Source organism: Lycium barbarum, chromosome 11 (genome assembly GCF_019175385.1).
Source record: "Lycium barbarum isolate Lr01 chromosome 11, ASM1917538v2, whole genome shotgun sequence".
Classification (NCBI taxonomy): Eukaryota; Viridiplantae; Streptophyta; class Magnoliopsida; order Solanales; family Solanaceae; genus Lycium; species Lycium barbarum.
The window spans coordinates 74,267,892-74,287,299 of NC_083347.1; positions in this window are offsets into that span (position 1 = coordinate 74,267,892).

The window sequence follows — 19,408 nt, forward strand, 5'->3', positions numbered from 1 at the left end:
GGTACTTTGGTTTGTGGGACTTATACAAGATGTAATTATTTTATCTCAGCTTCAATATAAGATAACTTATCTTACCATTTATATTAAAATAATAAGATAAAATAATTTTGAGACTAAATAAACAAAATATAAAATAAAATAATCTCATAATTTAATTCCGAATTATTATTTTTATCTTACCAACTTAACGATCAAGGATTGTTCGATGGAGTATCTAATTTGCACAACATGAAAAGGTTTACTTTACACAGGAATAAATTTATTTTAGAAGTGCAGTGCCATTTGGTTTAGAAGATTTGCAAAATAATCCCCAACATAAAATTAACGATAATATTTTTTTATATTCTAATTTATGTGATGCATTTTTCTTCAATTTTGATTTATATGATGCACTTTTTTTTAATCTATCCCAAAGAAATGATATATTAATTCTAATAGTATTTATAAGCAACTTAAGTTTAAATTTTTCATTTAATCCTCAATGAAACAATTTAAAGTCACATAATTATGTATCATTTATTTTAGATCACAAGTTTTAAAAAAATTTTGTTCCTTAAATTATGTGTGTAGTCAAAGTGCTTCAAATAATTTGAGACAAAGGGAGTAATATATTTGGTTAGAAGAATTAGAAAAATAACTCCTTTAGAAGTCATGCAGCATTTGGTTGGGTGAATAAGAAAAAATAATTCCTGCATAATTTTATACCACATTTGGTTGGCCCAATATCAATAACAGAGACAGATTAAATGAATTTTCTAATACAAAGTTTTGTCAAAGATGTAATGTCAGATAATGCCGCGTTAAGTTATTCAAAAATTTATGTATTATATTATGTATGATTAGAATGCAACATAAGAATAGGTATATCAGCAATGCATGATTAAAGTATCTCAGGATAAATTAAAAATGCTCTTAAAATAAATATTCTCTTCACAACAATTTCTTGATTAGTAATCCCTACATAGTTACATAACCAGCATATATATTAACCAAATTATGACCCCAATAGTATGATATCTTTTCGTCATTATATACAGTACGTTACAACTCTTTGTTGGAATTAAATACAGAGAGTATTAAAATACTGTAGTTATTTCAAGTACTGCGGTCTCTCTGCTACAAAAGATGTGAAAGAGAGCAAGGGGAGTCTTGAGACTTGGTGGAAATTCATGATTATGTGCATCAAATCCCCTTTAATTTTGGCCAATAAGATTTTGAAGGACCTTGCATATATTTTTGCTTAAACTACAGATATATATTGGTGATATTAAATTCTAAAGTTGATGCAAAAGGGGCTCAACACTCTAGCAATGAGTCTTCAAGAAGGTGCAGGCAAATGTAGTAGCGCCCATCATGACACTAATAAACTTAATTGCTAAGCTTCTTTCTTCCTTTTCTTGCCTGCACTCCACTTTGACGTCTTCCATAGACTATGTATTTTTATATTTTCCGGGTTTAACTAATCATTACTTGAAGTTGTCTGGTCTTGATACTGGATAACTCGGATTTGTGTACGCTAAGTAGGCCTTCTATTGAAAAATTCTTTATTTTCAGGGATCAAACTCAAAAAATTTTATTAAGGATAGATTTCAATCATCCCACTACATTTCTTAATTTTAGTTTAACCATATGGCATGTGATGTGAAAATCACTAGGACTACTCTAGAAAACTGAAAATGACAAACGGAAAGGTTCAGTGATATAAACATTTCTATGTCTAATCTAATACTTATATTATTGGACGTCAAACCATTCTTTTTGAATTTGATTGCTCTATAAGGCAGAAGAAAATGAAAAAGAGGACTAGAAAACAATAATAATTATGATTTTTAGTGGTAATAACACCCACTGCATTCTGAAAGTTTGTCTTTTTGGCTTATTATATTAGTTACCCTGCAATCGCTGCCTATTAAAGTCTTAAATTGCCAACATATTCTAGTTGTTCCTTGTCCCTTTTGCTTTCCGTGAACAAATGTTATTAATCTTCTTACGTCACCGAAATCTCCCCTAGCTACAAATCTCCAATGTTAAATCTCCTTTTTAACTTTGTTTTGTAGTGTACTAATTCTGTGTTTATTCTTCTCCAACAAAAGACAATTTCATTTCCATAATGCTGGAACTTTCTTCTTTACAAATTCTAATTCTTCAATCCCCTAATGGTTCAGAGATAAAAGAAAATGCACAAAAATAAAAACTTGTTCAATATGTAAGAAGATGAAAAGTTTAAAAACTTACCCAAAAAGCACATACACATATAATGTAAAGTACAGAGTATATACACTTGTTAATTATGAGTCCTAACTGGTTTCCAGTGGACCAGAAAAAGAAATGTTAGTATACCTGAAAGATAGCTTTGGAGCATGTTACTTTGTTCAACTGTTCTGGAAAGAAAAGTGGAATATAAAATGAGATGGGGTGACAATCGAAAAATCTCCACATTGAAATACCCGTTAGTTTGTTTAATGTTTTTTTCGTATTTCGAATATTGAACCTTAGTGTGCAAAAATCGATTTAGTTATTATTCCTTATTGACACTGAGTGTGACCGGACCAGTTTATCCGGTCCCGTCGGTGGGAACTCTATTCTAGTCTAATTGTTATATGTTTGGTTTATTTATGGCGAATTTGTAATTATGGTAATAAAGAATTTATAGTTCTATTGGAATAGGATTACCTTATTAGACTAGGGTAAGGAGGACCTTACTTGTATAGAAGGAGGTCATTATGATGAATACAAAGCAGAAAGAATTCTCTCATTATTCTTGTTTCTCTAAATTCTTGTCCCTGTCTCGATTTTAACATAGTATCAGTGCCACATTAGAAAGAACACAAAAACCCTAAAACAACAGCAGGAGATGGAGAAACCAGTGATAAAAGCAAAGGAATCGCCAGTGAAGAAAACAAAACCCAAAGAAAAACAATCTCTCCTTATAACATTATGTCGAATGATAACCTTAGAAATGTGGTGACAAAAGTCCAATTGAAGGGTGAAAATCATGAAGAATGGGCTAGATCCATGAGGACAACCATAAGGGCAAAGAAGAAATCCGGCTTCATTGACGACACGATCAGAAAGCCAGATGAAGAGTCGCCAAACTTGGAAGATTGGTGGACTATAAACTCACTATTAGTGTTGTGGATTCGCAACACCATAGAACCAATGCTTCACTCAACGATTTCACATAAAAAGGAAGTAGAAGAATTATGGACGAGCATCCGAGAGCTATTCGCCATTATCAACGGCCCTCGGATGCAACAACTAAAGGTGGAACTCGAGGAGTGCAAGCAGAAAGGAAGGACCATAGTGGATTACTATGGAAAACTCACTAAGTTGTGGGAGGAATTGGCAAATTACGAACAGATTCTAACTTGCAAGTGCAGAAAGTGCACGTGCAATCTAGGAACGGCCCTAGAAACCAAAAGAGAAGAAGAAAAATCCATTTTTTCCTCATGGGATTGGATGAAGCAATGTATGGAACAGTGAGGTTAAACATACTGGCCCAGGAACCATTGCCATCATCAAAGAAGGTCTATTCGAAGCTGGTGCAAGAAGAGTGTGTAAGAAGAATCACACGAAAAATGGAGGACCAGAGTGAAAGCATGGTTTTTGCCGTGCAAGGGATCATGACCAAGCTGAAGGCAAAAATGAGGGTGCATTCTTCACACATTGCTTGAGATCTGGACACATTACGGACGGATGTTTTCAACTTATTGGCTATCCGAATTGGTGGCTAGAAAATAAAAAAGGAGATGAAAAAATCGGAGGAAGAGGACGAGGACAGCAACAACATCAGAGGGGTGGACCGGATCCGATCGTGGAAGAGGCAACTACCGGGATAACTTCATAGTTGCCAAGGAAGGAGCTCAGGCGGAGATAGGACCGGTGAGCACATGCGGGACAGCAATTCACAATTTGAGCAAAGAGATCCGGAAGACTATGATTCACGTGTTGCATTCCCAAGGAATAAACCCAAATGGCAAGATGGATAGTACCGAAAACTCATCCTGGATTATTGACTCTGGATCTACCAACCATGTGACAGGTAATCTGGATGAACTGAGTGATCAGCGGGACATTCCTGAGTATCCGGTTGGGTTTCCAGATGGAAGTAGCTCGGTGGTCACGAGAGAAGGAACAACCAGGCTAAATAATAGAATTTGGTTGAAGGATGTCCTTTACATTTCAAATCTAACATGCAATTTAATTTCTGTGTCACAACTTATTGATCATTTAGATTGTGATGTAAGATTTAACAAAATTATGTGTGCTATTCAAGAAGCCACCACGAGGAAGCTGCTTGGAACGGGTAAGCGTCGAGGTGGACTTTACTATTTTCGAAACGTGCCGCGGATACGAGCTATGAAGGCGGAGGCAGTCGATTGGTTCAATCTTTGGCACAAACGGTTAGGTCATCCTTCAACACAAGTAACAAAGTCCATTACGGCATTAGGCCTAAAAGATATTAGTAATAGATTAGATAAATAATGTGATGTATGCCAAAGGGCAAAGCAAACAAGATGTGTTTTTCCTTTAAGTGATAATATACTTGGGATATTTTTTATATGATTCATTGTGATTTATGGGGACCATATAGAACCCCTTCCTCTTATGGTGCTTCGTATTTTTTTTACTATTGTGGATGATCGTTCGCGAACCGTGTGAATTTTTCTTTTAATCGATAAGAAAGAAGTGCCCCAAACCTTGAAAAATTTCTTCGCCTTGGTGGATAGGTAGTTTGGTAAGAGAGTGAAGATTGTTAGAAGTGATAACGGAACTGAGTTCACATGTATGAAGACTTACTCCTTCGAACATGGAATTCTTTTCCAAACATCTTGCACAGAGACACCATAGCAGAATGGAAGAATCAAAAGAAAACATCGTCACATTATTAATGTGGCGCGAGTATTAAGAATTCAGGGTCATCTTTCAATCAGATTCTGGGGAGAATGTGTTTTAACTGTAGGGTATTTGATCAATAGAACACCATCTTCGATTTTTAATGGGAAAACCTCCTATGACGTTTTGTACGGGGAAGCGCCACATTATGACCACTTAAGGGTACTAGGGTTACTATATTATGCACATACAAAGGGAAGAACGAGGGACAAGTTTGAGTGTCAAAATCGTAGGTGTGTCTTCTTGGGATACCCCTACGGACAGAAGGGTTAGAGATGGTATGACTTAGAAAACGGTTAATATTTAGTCTCAAGAGATGTGGACTTCTACGAGACTAAGTTCCCTTTTGCTATAGGATCAGGTAACTTGGTCGACAATATAGAAGTGATCCCGGACGAAACGGAGGAAGAAAGAAACCAACACAATTTCGAAGAAGACCAGACTGATAATGGAGGTACGAATGAAACTCGGATGGATAAAGTACTGACACCGAATATCGAACATACGGATCAACCAGAATCGAACCGGACAGAAGCCAATCCACATAGAGAAAATGTGGAGAAGTACGGACGGAAGGTGTTCAGGCTAACGAAATGCCAGCGGAAGAACAATTGGGTCAGGGTAAATGTCAAAAGCATGAATCGATTTGGTTGCGCGGTTACATCACTGAAAAATTCCGGAAAGAAGGTCCATCAACGCGTCTGCCCGATCCTTAACAACCCTCAGGTGCGCCTTATCCTTTAGCTCACTATATATCTTGCGATAATTTTTCCTCACAACACCAAAGTTTCCTTCTAGCAATCACCACAGGAACCGAGCCAAAAACCTTCTCGGAGGCAATGAAAAAGGGACACTGGAGAAAAGCCATGCTGCAAGAGATCCGCGCATTGGAGGACAATGGAACGTGGAAATTAGAAACATTACCACCGGATAAGAAAGCACTTGGATGTCGATGGGTGTACAAGATCAAGTACTACTCTAACGGTACAATCGAGCGATATAAAGCTCGGTCGGTCATTTTCGGGAATAAACATGAGGAAGGAATAAAACGTTAGCTCCGATTGCTAAGTTAGTAACCGTTCGGACCTTCCTGGCAGTTGCTTCTGTGCGAAATTAGGAGTTGCATCAGATGGATATTCATAATGCCTTCTTGCACAGTGACCTTACAGAGGAAGTTTATATGAAATTGCCACCGGGATTTCGTGTTCTTGGTCCGAGCCAAGTATGTCGACTCCAGAATTCTTTGTATGGTTTGAAACAAGCCCCACAGTGCTAGTTTACGAAATTTTCAAGTACTTTGATGAAATATGGGTTCAAACAGTCATTCACATTATTCTCTCTTCATGATGCAGCGAGGAGGTATGCAACTTAACGTCTTAGTTTATGTGGATGACTTGATTATCTCTGGAAACGACCATAGTGTTATAAAATGATTGAAAGACTATCTCTGTGCTTGTTTTCACATGAAGGATTTTGTTATATCCCGTATTTTGTACATTCGGGTAATTCGAGATAATTGCGAGAAGTCAAAGGCAAGACTATTTTCCAAATTTTTTTTAATGAACAAGTTGTTTATTAGTATGGAAATATTGAGAAAGGCTAAGGGTAAAAAGGGAAATTCACAAAGTGGTTCATGGTAATATTGTGGAAGGCTAAGGGCAAAATGGGAATTTCACAAAACATTCAAGAGGGTTCTTGAAGGGGCCATGTTGGTCGTGTGGCATATAATCATATTTCCACATTTTTATTTAATGGGGACTAATTATATATATATATATATATATATATGTGGACTAAAGCTTACATAAGAAGATACTTAGTCTTCTTTGTTTATTTTTAAGAAACTTCAAGAAAAAGGGAGAAGGGGCATGTGTCCATATGCTATTTGATGAGGCTAAATATATATATGTGGACAATTTCTCACAAAGCAAGACAATTATTCATGGAAACTCCAAGAAGAAAACTTGGAGAAAGGAAACAAAGGCCATTCGGCCATGACTCATAATATGAGGTTATAGAAATTGATCAAGAAAAATTATTTTCTTCTAGTATTTCCACCAATTGGAAGGTCCTCATTAACATGAGGGAGTTGTTAGAGCAAGCCAAGCATTCATTTGGATGATTTATAAACCCTAGCCAAGTAAGAAGACAAGTGGAGGAAGGTAAGGTTCAATCTTCTTTTACATGTGTTATAGATGATTTATGTATGTTGAAGAATGTAGAAATAGATGGAATTCATGAAACATGTATGTGTATAGTGTGGCCGAATATAGGTATGTTGATAAGGTGTGAAGAAGTGATTTTATTTAGCATTTTGATTGTTGTAGTTGTGGATTCCATAATGAAAATAAAGGTTGGAAAAATTGAAATAAAGTTGTAATCGTCAAGAAATTATTGGAGGAATTAATGTGGTTCTAATATGGTTTCTTTCAATTATGAGAATAATGTTGTTAGAGTGTGAATTATGGGTATAGTTCATGAATTGAAGGAAGAAGATGTGGTGTTATTGTTCTTGTTGAGTTTGGAAGGTTTCGGGTGAAGTAGTATGTTGATTGGGTTGTTTTGAACATTATGTGAATTGTTTGAAGTATTCTTGAATTGTGTTGGTAAGGTCTTGGGCAAGTATTTGAATGTGTAAGCGTTGATGTTGGCTTGATTATATGTGATCGAATTGAGTATAAATGAAATGCCGTCGAATTGTGTAGAAAGGGTTGTTAATGTTAGAATATATTTTGGATTGATTGTTGAAGTTGTTAGTATGATTGTTGGTATTGTTGTCGATAATTTGGCTGAGTTGCATTCTCGGGTTTGTTGTTGATAAATTGACCGAGTTAGATTCTCGGGGATGGTGTATTTACAGGGGAAATGCTGCCGAAATTTCGGCAGAATATAAATGAATTCATTTGAAGGACTAAGACAAGTATATGTCGATGAGTCTAATGATTAAGACAAAAGGCGGTGCATGGCCCATGTAATATATGAAAGGCGGTGCTCAGCCTTATGCAGAAATTTAGAAAGGGCGGTGCATGGCCCAAGCAATATGTGAAAGCGAGGCAAAGGGCGATGCGCAGCCCATGCATCATATGAAAGGCGGTGCTCAGCCTTATGCAGAAATTTAAAAGGGCGGTGCATGGCCCAAGCAATATATGAAAGCGATGCAAAGGGCGGTGCGCAGCCCATGCATCATATGAAAGGCGGTGCACAGCCTTGTGCAGAAATTTAAAAGGGCGGTGCATGGCCCAGGCAATATATGAAAGCGATGCAAAGGGCGGTGCGCAGCCCATGCATCATATGAAAGGCGGTGCACAGCCTTATGCAGAAATTTAAAAGGGCGGTGCATAGCTCATGCAACATGAAAGGCGGTGCACAGCCTTATGCAGAAATTTCAAAGGGCGGTGCATAGCCCATGCAAAAATTACAAAAGGGCGGTGCACAGCCCATGCAACATATGAAAGGCGGTGCTCAGCCTTATGCAGAGATCTCAAAGGGCGGTGCACAGCCCATGCAACATATGAAAAGCGGATGAGCCCGAAATGTCCTATTATGTCCTATTTAGGGTGGAAGAACCCGTGTATCCTATTTTAGGGTGGACGAACCCAAGCATCCTATTTTAGGGTGGAAGAACCCAATATGTCCTATTTTAGGGTGGACGAGCCCAATATGTCCTATTTTAGGGTGGACGAACCCAAGTATCCTATTTTAGGGTGGAAGAACCCAATATCCTATTTTAGGGTGGAAGAACCCAATATATCCTATTTTAGGGTGGACCAACCCAAGCATCCTATTTTAGGGTGGAAGAACCCAATATATCCTATTTTAGGGTGGACTAACCCAAGTATCCTATTTTAGGGTGGAAGAACCCAAGTATCCTATTTTAGGGTGGAAGAACCCAATATCCTATTTTAGGGTGGAAGAACCCAATATGTCCTATTTTAGGGTGGACGAACCCGAGCATCCTATTAGGGTGGAAGAACCCAAGTATCATATTTTAGGGTGGAAGAACCCAATATATCCTATTTTAGGGTGGACGAACCCAAGTATCCTATTTTAGGGTGGAAGAACCCAGGTATCCTATTTTAGGGTGGAAGAACCCAATATGTCCTATTTTAGGGTGGACGAACCCAAATGCTGTGCGTTTGCGAACAATGATGCTGTGCCTTTGTAGGGCATTTGAAAGTAATAATGAAATGCAGGTGCGGTGCTTTTGCAGTGCGGGACATTTGAAAGCAGTAGTGTGTATGCAGTGAGATACATTTGAACGTAATAGTACATATGTAGTGCGGGGCATTTAAAATAGTAGTGCATGCAGTGCGGGAACTTTAAAGCAACAGTGCATATACAGTGCGGGGAATTTAAAGCAATAGTGCATATGCAGTGCGTGGTATTTAAAATAGTAGTGCATGCAGTGCGGGAACTTTAAAGCAATGGTGCATATACAGTGCGGGGAATTTAAAGCAATAGTGCATATGCAGTGCGTGGTATTTAAAATAGTAATGCATGCAGTGCAAGGAATTTAAAGAAATAGTGCGTATGCAGTGCGTGGTATTTAAAATAGTAGTGCATGCAGTGCGGGAACTTTAAAGCAATGGTGCATATACAGTGTGGGGAATTTAAAGCAATAGTGCATATGCAGTGCGTGGTATTTAAAATAGTAATGCATGCAGTGCAGGGAATTTAAAGCAATAGTGCGTATGCAGTGTGTGGTATTTAAAATAGTAGTGCATGCGCAGATCATTTGAAAGCAATAATATCTGTGCGCGTTATAAGAAGATTCAAACCGCTCGATGCGCAGTCCCTGCAAAGCTGTAAGCATACTTCAGCTTCCGCAGCTGGAAACCTTGGTGATATTTCACCACGAATAAAATTCCTGCGCTCAAAGAAAATTATAAGTTTCGAAATTTGTGTTGATTTTGAATCATCCTTGCTTCATGACTTTCGTGATGTTTTCTTGATGCTAAGATTCGTATGCCGTGCATTATCGTTGAGGAGTAGCTAAAAATCGATTCTGCGCTACTCAAAGAAAATTTGTTAGTATAAAAGGAAGTGGTTGCCTTGCGTTGAACATTGAAGCTTTGGCTTTGAATCTGTGCTTCTCGTTGCTATGCCATTGTAGAAATCTGATTATGTGAATATGGCTTGGGATAAGCCGTCTGCAAACTTTCTCCAGTTCGACTATGGGGGAAAATTGGAATTTTTATTTATTGAGACCGGACCCAACATGGGCGCCTACGTATCCTGCTACTAATAGGAATCAGGTCGACCGTAGTTCATTATAAAAGTCTAGAAAAGATTACAAGATATCGGCTACTCCTAAAGATGGGCATGTGGAGAATGATATTCTCGAGTGGCGAGATGATGTCCCTGTCAGTCTGCTTGACTTGTTGCACGCTTTCTTTTCAAATGCCTTGGTGCCAGTTTCGATGGATCACCCTTAACAACAGTTGTCTTTGTGTTTGCAATATTACCGGTTGAAGGCTCTAGCTGTAGCTTTATTTTGCCACTTTCAAACATGCTTTGAATCTTAAATTTTAGTGCTGGACATTCTTCAATGTCATGTCCTTGAATGTTTGAGTGATAAGCACAACTCTTAGATAAATCAAAGTTTGGCGGTGGATGCTTAGGTATAAATCCCTCCTTTGGTTGTAGAATACCCTTAGCACTCAACCTCTCAAATATATTTGACAATGGTTCATTTAGAGTAGTGAAGCAAAAGGATTTCCTCTTCTTTTGATATTGAGAGCTTGATTGTGCTTGGTGAAACCGTTGTTGGTAGCCTTGCTGGGAGTTTTGCTGACGAGGACATTGCATAGTGGCATAAGATTGAAAAATTTGGTGACTTTTATGGCATTGCGCTTGATGCATAGTCGTGGAAGCAAATTGGTTTCCCTTCATTTCACTTTGCAGATTTCGGGGTGTCTTCGCTTGGAAGGTTTGGTGAACGGCTTGTGTTGCTGAGCTATTTGTAATTCTCCCTTCTTGAATGGCATTTTCTAGTTCTCTACCAATCCTAATCAAATCAGAGAAGTTGTGTGCACAAGCTCCGAGCAACTTATCATAATATAAGTCTTCCTGAATTTGGATGAAGGTTGAGATCAATTCCCTCTCGGATAATGGAGGATGTATTTTTGAAGCTTCTAACCTCCATCGTATGGCATATTCTTGGAAAGACTCATGTGGAGTTTTCTTTATTCTAAGCAAATCGGCTATGTGCGGATCGCCTCCATTGTTAAACTCGAATTGCTTTATAAATCCGCGGGCCATATCTTCCCACGTAAGCCATTTGCTAAAATCTTGTTTAGTGTACCAATAGAGTGCTGATCCTGATAAACTTTGAATGAACAATCTCATTCGTACGGCTTCAATATGTCCAATACCAATTAATCTGCTGCAATAGTCCTTTAAATGAGCGACGGGATCTCTCTTCCCATTGAAAGTGTTAAACTTAGGTATTTTGTACCCTGACGGAAGCTCAACGTTTGGATGCACACATAAATCTTCATACTTCAAAATCTGAAAATTCCTTGAACATACCTCTTCATTAATGACTTTCCTCAAATTGTGGAGTTCTTTTCCCAAATCTTCATGGTAAAGCGATTTGATTTTCTTTCCAGGCCTCCTATATGGGGATATTGCCAGTTCGTTTTTCTTACTTTTCTCGAATTGAGTAGTGGTTATGGAAAATTGAGGATTAGGAATTATCGCTACTTGATCGGGAGTGTAGGTTGAAGGCATTTGTGGAATGATATAGGTAGGATCTAAGTGAGGCGAAATGGCTAAGGAAACGTTGCAAATTGTGCTGGGAGTTGAGGTTGCGTTAGGAAGAAGGCTTAAGGTATCTCCCAGATTGACTACAATATTTTTTCAAACCACCCTTCCCTTGCTATCATTTTGTTCTTGCGCCAAACCCATACCGGTGTTGATTGATTCAAATCTTTTTGCCATTGTATCTCGTCCTTAATGCAGATTCGCAGCCAAAACAATGTTCAATGCCAGACAACCTTTTAAAGAGAAAAGTAAACTTCACAAACAAAATAAAATGTTAGTGCATGAAGTAAATGCCCAAAATAATATATATATATATATATATATATATATATATATATATATATATATATATATCCCATTTAAAGTTTGTGATCTAATTAAGCAGGCTCTAGATTAGAGATGACTTGAGTCATATAAAGGAAACGAATGGACGAAAATGAATCACCAGCTATTTAGCTCTGACGGTTGCGAATGAATCGGAAGAAAATAAAACTACATTGGAGTAGAACATGCCATTTTGAAGAAAGGTTGACTCATATTGAACGCCAAAGTTCGGTTCTGAGTTAATTCTTACCAATTTCGGCATACATTTTTTTTTTTAATTCCCTTTTTTTTTTTTTATAGTTTGTCCCAGTTTTAGGACGTTTTGAGAAGATGTCTTGGGTTGCATACCAAAATTGTCCCAGTTTCATGCTCCCTCGTTCGGGGAATATTAAAATTTGCAGTAAAGAAGACCGGGCCTTATATAGGCTGCCTACGTATCCTGTATCCGACAGGAAATCAGGTCAAACGTAGTTCGGGTGGTGTGAAAAAGTTTTTTTTTTAAATAACGCAAGAGATTAGCTTAGAGAAGATCATGATTGATCGGGCGCAAGACAGTTGAATTTAATATACCAGAGAGTTACGAAGCACTGGCAGGTTGCAAAATGTCACGGAGAGGAGACCTATGAGATTATCCTTCGACTTGTATGCCAAAAATTGAAATTAATGGGTGCGCGAAGATAAACTTCAGCGACCTAGAATGACGCGATTGACTGAGCGGAGACTCCGCAGAAGCAAGGTACTTGAACAGTCATTCTTGAACAACTTGATGGCAAAAATCGAACAAATATCGAGAAGTGCCATTTGATAGATTGGACCAATAAATTTGGACATCTACCAATTTAAGAAACGATAAATGCTGAAAATGATAGAATTTGAAAGTAAAAGTTCCATGACGTGAACCGAATGCAAAATGGATTCTACGAGGCATGGAGCTAATGGGTCAAATGTTTCGTCGTTTGAGACAGAAGATCATACCCGTAAAAGAAGGACAAAAAGGCTCTAGAATTTGCAGTTTGATGCTAGACAAATTGTTCGACACTAATAGATTTGAGTAACTAAGCAAATAACGATAAGAGAATGCCTTTAAAACAAAGTTGGAATGACAAGAGTTAACTTTAAGGATTTTCAAGGCTAGTTCATGTATGCGAAAATTAGGAAATTTCCTCCGACGATTAGAAATTTGTGGGGAGTCATGCTAAGAATGCGAACGATCTTAAAGGTGCTCTAGAGTGGCTAAAGTGCGCTAACTGTGGAATATTTTTTTTTTTTTTTTTTTGAAGTGAAGATGATGCAAAATAATTAATGAACAATATGCAATTGTGCGGCAAAGCAAATATGAATTTTATTTTTCTTCTGAAACAAAGATGATGTTAGTAAATATCAAGTAATAACTTTTCATAAATAAATTCAAATAAGAGTCTTTTTAAATTTAAGTAATGAGCTTGGCATCAGGTGATAATCGCAAAAAAAAGCAAGCATATTGCAAGTAAATTCAAGTGAACCACTTAGCAAACAAGCACACAACTTAAAAGCTTATAACACAAGTATATAAAATAAACAGCCACGCGTGTTAATACGTAGGGGACCTCCTTATGCCCGAGGTAGGCCTAACGTGTATTTGAAAGATGAAGGTGCCATTATATGTCATCCCATTTGCTCTTTAATTAATTAAACGAGTCTATTCCCAAAATGAAGTACATAAATATTTTTAAGCTTTATTACATGCCAAATAAGAAAAGAAAAAATATTCCTAAAAGTAAGCTAAGTTCAACTGCGTCCAAGCTTCTTTCAAAACTCGCGATCTTCATGGCTATCTGCATCACAAAAGGTTAGTCAAACCCCACCCTCCTAAAGTTTAATTAATTAGAGCAATGGTCGATATTTGGCCCAATCAACTTCAAATAATGCACACATAACATGATAAGCGTCGCTTGGGGTCATGAACCCACTTGGACATTTGGACGAGGTTGACTAATGGACTTAATACGCCTTGGGTATTAAGCCTTCCTAGGTTCGTGCATGTTCTTAAAAGGGTTTTGGTTTAGCTTTATCTTAGGCTGACTAGGAGTTGGCTTCCTATGACACAAGGTTCCCCCAAGCGGACAACTTGGGAGTGGAAAGTCCGTGGCCGTCGACTGCACCGCCGATCGACTAAATCCACAAGATCGATCCAACTAAAGGGTAATTTAGTAGTGCATGGCCGCGAACCGCGAAACCGCTTTAAGTGTGTGAATTTGTGTGAATTTTCCAGGAATGGAGGAAATATGAACGGAATGCCAGTTTAAGGAAAGCAGTAACATAGAAAATTTCACATAATAAAAGCTATTTAAAAGCACATACGAAAACAACAAAGCAAAAATAAAGGCAAAACACCCAAAACATCCAATTAATTAATTATTAACCTAAGTTGTTATGGGTAAGAACCTAAGTTCCCCAGTGGAGTCGCCAAGCTGTCACACCCCATTTTTAACCCGAGTTGAAGCGGAGTACAACATATTGGTGATTCCTAAATTTGCTTTGTTTTAAGGAGTCGCCACCTAATTGATTTTACGGTGAATTAGGACACCTAGATATTAACTAAGGTAAAGCTAAAACTAAACCTCTGTTAATGGTCTGCTTAACCAGTGTGATTCTAGGTAAGGTTTCTATATTATCCTAAAGGGAAGGGGTTAGGCATCCTTTAGAATCCGTTAACTTACGGTTATCCGACCAAACTTAGGTTAATTAATTAAGGTTAAATATAGGGTTTGAATTTTAAGAAAATAACTTGTAAAATATAGTAGTGCCATTTGAACTAACTTGTAGGAAGATATAATAATTTGCATAAAGGGAATGCTTCTAAAAATGAGACTTGTAAATACTGTTAAAACTTTGAATGAGAATAGTAATGTTGTCTGAAAATAAGACTCACGAAATATAATGTTTTGCATAAAAAGGGATTTCAAATGCTACTTATAATAGGACTTGTAAAAGGCTTCAAATAATAACGCTACTTAAAACGAGACTAACAATTTGTATAAAAGGATATTCTGAAGTGCTATAAAGTTATGAGTGTCGCTAATGGTTTAAATGGGAATGGAATAATGCTATTCAAAATTAGTTTTACGAAATATAATAATTTGTATAAAAATAGAAGGAGACGCGGGTTAAGGCAATGTTTTATATATATTTGAAACAAACCAAATGATGAAGTATGAATTAACTTTGCATTTTTAGAAAGAAAGATAAATGAAATACAAAATAGCTAGTGAGTTTACTCTATCCCTTTTATTGTTCCTTATTAAATATACTTAGCTAAATATGTATGATTGACTCAACTTGAAGAGTTTAAAATATACTGGAATTTATATTGGCATATTAATGACGTTTGAAATTTAAAAATAGTAAAGATAAATCATGTTTCCTTTAATTCAAATACGTGGTCATGCTCTTTTAAAAAATTAATTAACCTAATGAAGGTGAATACTACAAATATTATAGATAAATGCAAAAAATGAAAGAGGGTGAATCTTATGGCATTGATTATTGATTTAACTACCCACTACTAGACTAAACCCCGTTAATTTGCTAAGGTTCGTCTAAAAAATAAAAACAATAAAGCAGTATAAAGGGTTAGTTGCATAGTACAAGTTTAATGCATAAAATAAAATAAAGGGATAATAAGTATCAAATGGGCTGGCCCATTTGGGGATGTTGGGCTTCGGCCCAGCAGCTCTTATTTTGGCTGGGCCACCGCTGCTGTTACTAGGCCACTGCTGGGCTTCGGCCCAGCAGTCTCCTTTTCTGGATTGCTGTTGGGCTGACACGGGAGGGAATTTCGTTGGGCTTTAGCCCAACATCGGACGCGGAAGTGGGCGAGTCTCTCGGACTCGTATGCGATGATCATGCAACAAACACACAAAAAAAAAAGGATTAATATCTAACCAATAGATACGGTTAAACATGTAACAACACAAATTCAAAACAACTCCTTAGATTATAGGTATACTATGTATATTTCATGTATACATATTCATATGAGGTATACTTACAATGTACAGCCACAAAAATATGAAGAATGACAAAAGTAAAGCAGCAGTCAATTTTTCCACAATCAACATCACATTTGTAAACTTTCCCACAACATATTACTAAAGTGAAACCTATGGCAACGTTATGCCAAGTGTACTTGTACATGGAAGGTTCAATTATTCAGGCATGATATAAGAACAACACCAAGTTTTAGCTCGGTTCAAAATGATACCAAGAAATATATAAGTAACTTCAAGACTTGCACATGCTATAAACTAAAAAGATATGGCAAAGGACAGGAAACCAGTCTTGCTTTTGAAGGGTAGACTTTAAGTGATCAGATGATTCATTTTAATGGTTTTAAGATTCAAGATCCCATCTCTGGTTAAACTTTACTCTTCCTTTTAAGACTCAGCAACCAAAACAATAAGCCATAACAATGAATTTATCAAGCAGCAACAGATCAGTCTGAAATTTAAAGACTTAGAATTTAGGGTCATTTTTACTACTGTTTTAAAAGCCTACCAGCAACAACTGACTGGAAAAGAGAGAATCTTGACATGTCATTTCCAGCTTAGACTAATTTCAACAACCCAGTCAGATGATGTGTATTTTTCTTCATTGAAACTGAATCAGGCTAGATATAGTGATGGATATTTTATATATTTGAAACTGAATCAACCTTTATATATTTCAACCTACTTGTCATTTATCAGTGAACCATAGACTGAATCCGATAAACAACCAGTGCGAGATAAGAACCAACCAAACTAGTATGCGTAATTCACTTTGATACAATGAAAACTTAAGCAGAATGTAACTAATCTACAGACTGGACTCATTCATTGGATACCCTGGATCTCTAATAAATTCTGTTTTGACTTAAATCAACACACAGATATATTAAAGCAACAACAGACAAGCATCCTTCAAACAATACACTGAAGATCGAATTATCCATCAAAGAGTACAATGCATTAAACTCGCACTAGACAAAACTAATTCTAAAACAGAACTGGAACAATATTTGCCAATATTATCATATTATCTAAACCAACAGGATATGAAGCAAATGAAAACATGTCATACACAAACAGAGGCTAAAGTAGGTGTGATGTCGATCGAACCGATTACTTAATATATTTGAATCTTCGACTAAAACAGGACCCCAGTTAATACATAAGCAGGAATTAAATGTTCCTAAACATGATTAAACTTTACAAATGATAAAGATACCACTAAAACCCAACTGATTTTTTAGCGCATACAATCATGGTTTAAAACTAACAACAACATAACTGTCCTAATCAGGCTTACTACTAATACAGGACTAACTCATAGTATGAACAGTATGAACAATAATTTAGCCAAACAGAAAACAGCTAAAGGAAGGGGTTTACCTTCTTCGGGTGCAGCGAAATGGGGCGAAGGTCTCGAATCTACACTCGAAGACTACTAAATCAGAGATTGCGATGCTTAAACTCACAACAACAAACAAGGCAGACGAAAAAAAAACAGGAAACAAATATTCTAATATTTTTGACTCAATATTTTGGATTATCACAACTACTACAAGCTCAATATTTTGAGGATTTAGTGCGACTAAAAACTTGTTTTTGGGGAATTTCATGAAATAAAAGAAACCGACAGGTTCTTGGGGGGTTTTTGACTCGAAAAAGAAATCTTGATTCTTAGGGGGATTTCCTGAATCGAAAACTCCTCTTTTTTTTTTGGGGGGGGGGGGGGGGGAATTACCTCAATCCGAAAATCCTCCCCTTAAACTGTTCTTGTGAGCCCCTTTTATAGGGTTGTTTTTTTACTTTGTGTTTGAGGAAATAGAGAGGAGGAGCGGGGGGGACAAGACGAGTGGGGGACAGCGTATGGTGGGGGAGCGCAGAAGAAGGAAGAAAGGGAATGAGAGAGAGGAGCGGCGGAGAGGGAGCGGGAAAGGAAAGGGAAAGGGGTGGGATGTGCGGTGGAAGATGAAAAATGAAGGGGAAACCCTAAAAAGGGTTTCGCTTATTTGGGTGAAAAATGGATCGGACCCGGTCCATTTGTGGACCGGGTCAAATTTTAGACTGGGTATTAAAAGGATGGACTAGTGAATTAAAACATGGACTGGTCTAAAAATTGAGATAAAAAATATGGCTAGTCCAAAAAATATTTAGGAGTCAATTGGACTTTGATTTGGGGTCCGATAAATCAAAATACGGACCGAGTGCAAGAGATAGTTTGGCTTCTAAATTTGAATAAGAGACCCATTTTGATTAACGATGTACTAAGGGTGCCAGAATATCACCTAATACGAAAATATGTAATTACAAAGGATCCGGATAATAAAATTATATGATGTTGCAATGGCTGTGCAATAATATTTAATAACAAATGAACGCTATCATTTTAAATGTGCGAAATAAATGCGATGTGTATGCGGAAGCTGGTAGAACGTTGAGAAATGCGAATTTCAATAATACTAAATAACAGTAGCGAATAAATAGCGGTAATAATACTGCTAATAATAATAATAATGATAATGGTAATAATAATAATGCTGATGACATAATAATAATTGTAATAGTAATAACAATAGTAATAATAATAATAATAATAATAATAATAATAATAATAATAATAATAATAACAAATAACAATTATTGATAATAACAAAATAGCAGTAATAATAATGATAATAATTAATAACAATAATAATAATAATAATAATTAATAATAAGAAATAATAATAATTATTATTATTATTATTAATAATAAGAAATAATAATAATGATGATGATACTAATTAATAATAAAAATGATAATTGCAATAGAATAATAAAACGTGGGTATTAATAAGAGACTAACAATTATAGTAAAAATCTAAATATATATTTTAAAAAATTTCCAAAATATCACACGTGCAAATAGGTATTTCGGAGGGGAGGCGGGACAAAATTGGGTGTCAACAACTTGTCCCTCTTTGCCCGGTAATGATGAAAGAAGTTGTCGGGCAAAGACGTTGACTTAGTAGCCTATTTTGTCCCAGCTAGAGGATTATGGGGCCTAAGGGTAAAGAGTATTACGGCCGAATTCTGGTCTCTGAATCGCCTACATATCTCGGGTTGCACGAGAATCCGGGCGTGTGTAGTTCCGGGATGACTACGACATCTATGACTGACAACTCACAATTTGGTGCGAATCTTCGCAAAAAAAATATTGTCCCAGTGTCGAGTTATGATGACACTGGGTATTGTGATAGAACCCTGAAAATTGATTGTGCTGGAATGTGAACGGGAAATTTGAATTTGGAGCCGAGTGTTCGAGGTAGATCTTTGACCCTTGTCGAGAAGTCTGCTTGTCCTTCCCGACGTATTGCCCCAGTTCGCTGCCGAAGAGATAGTTCCACGTTGCGCTAAAG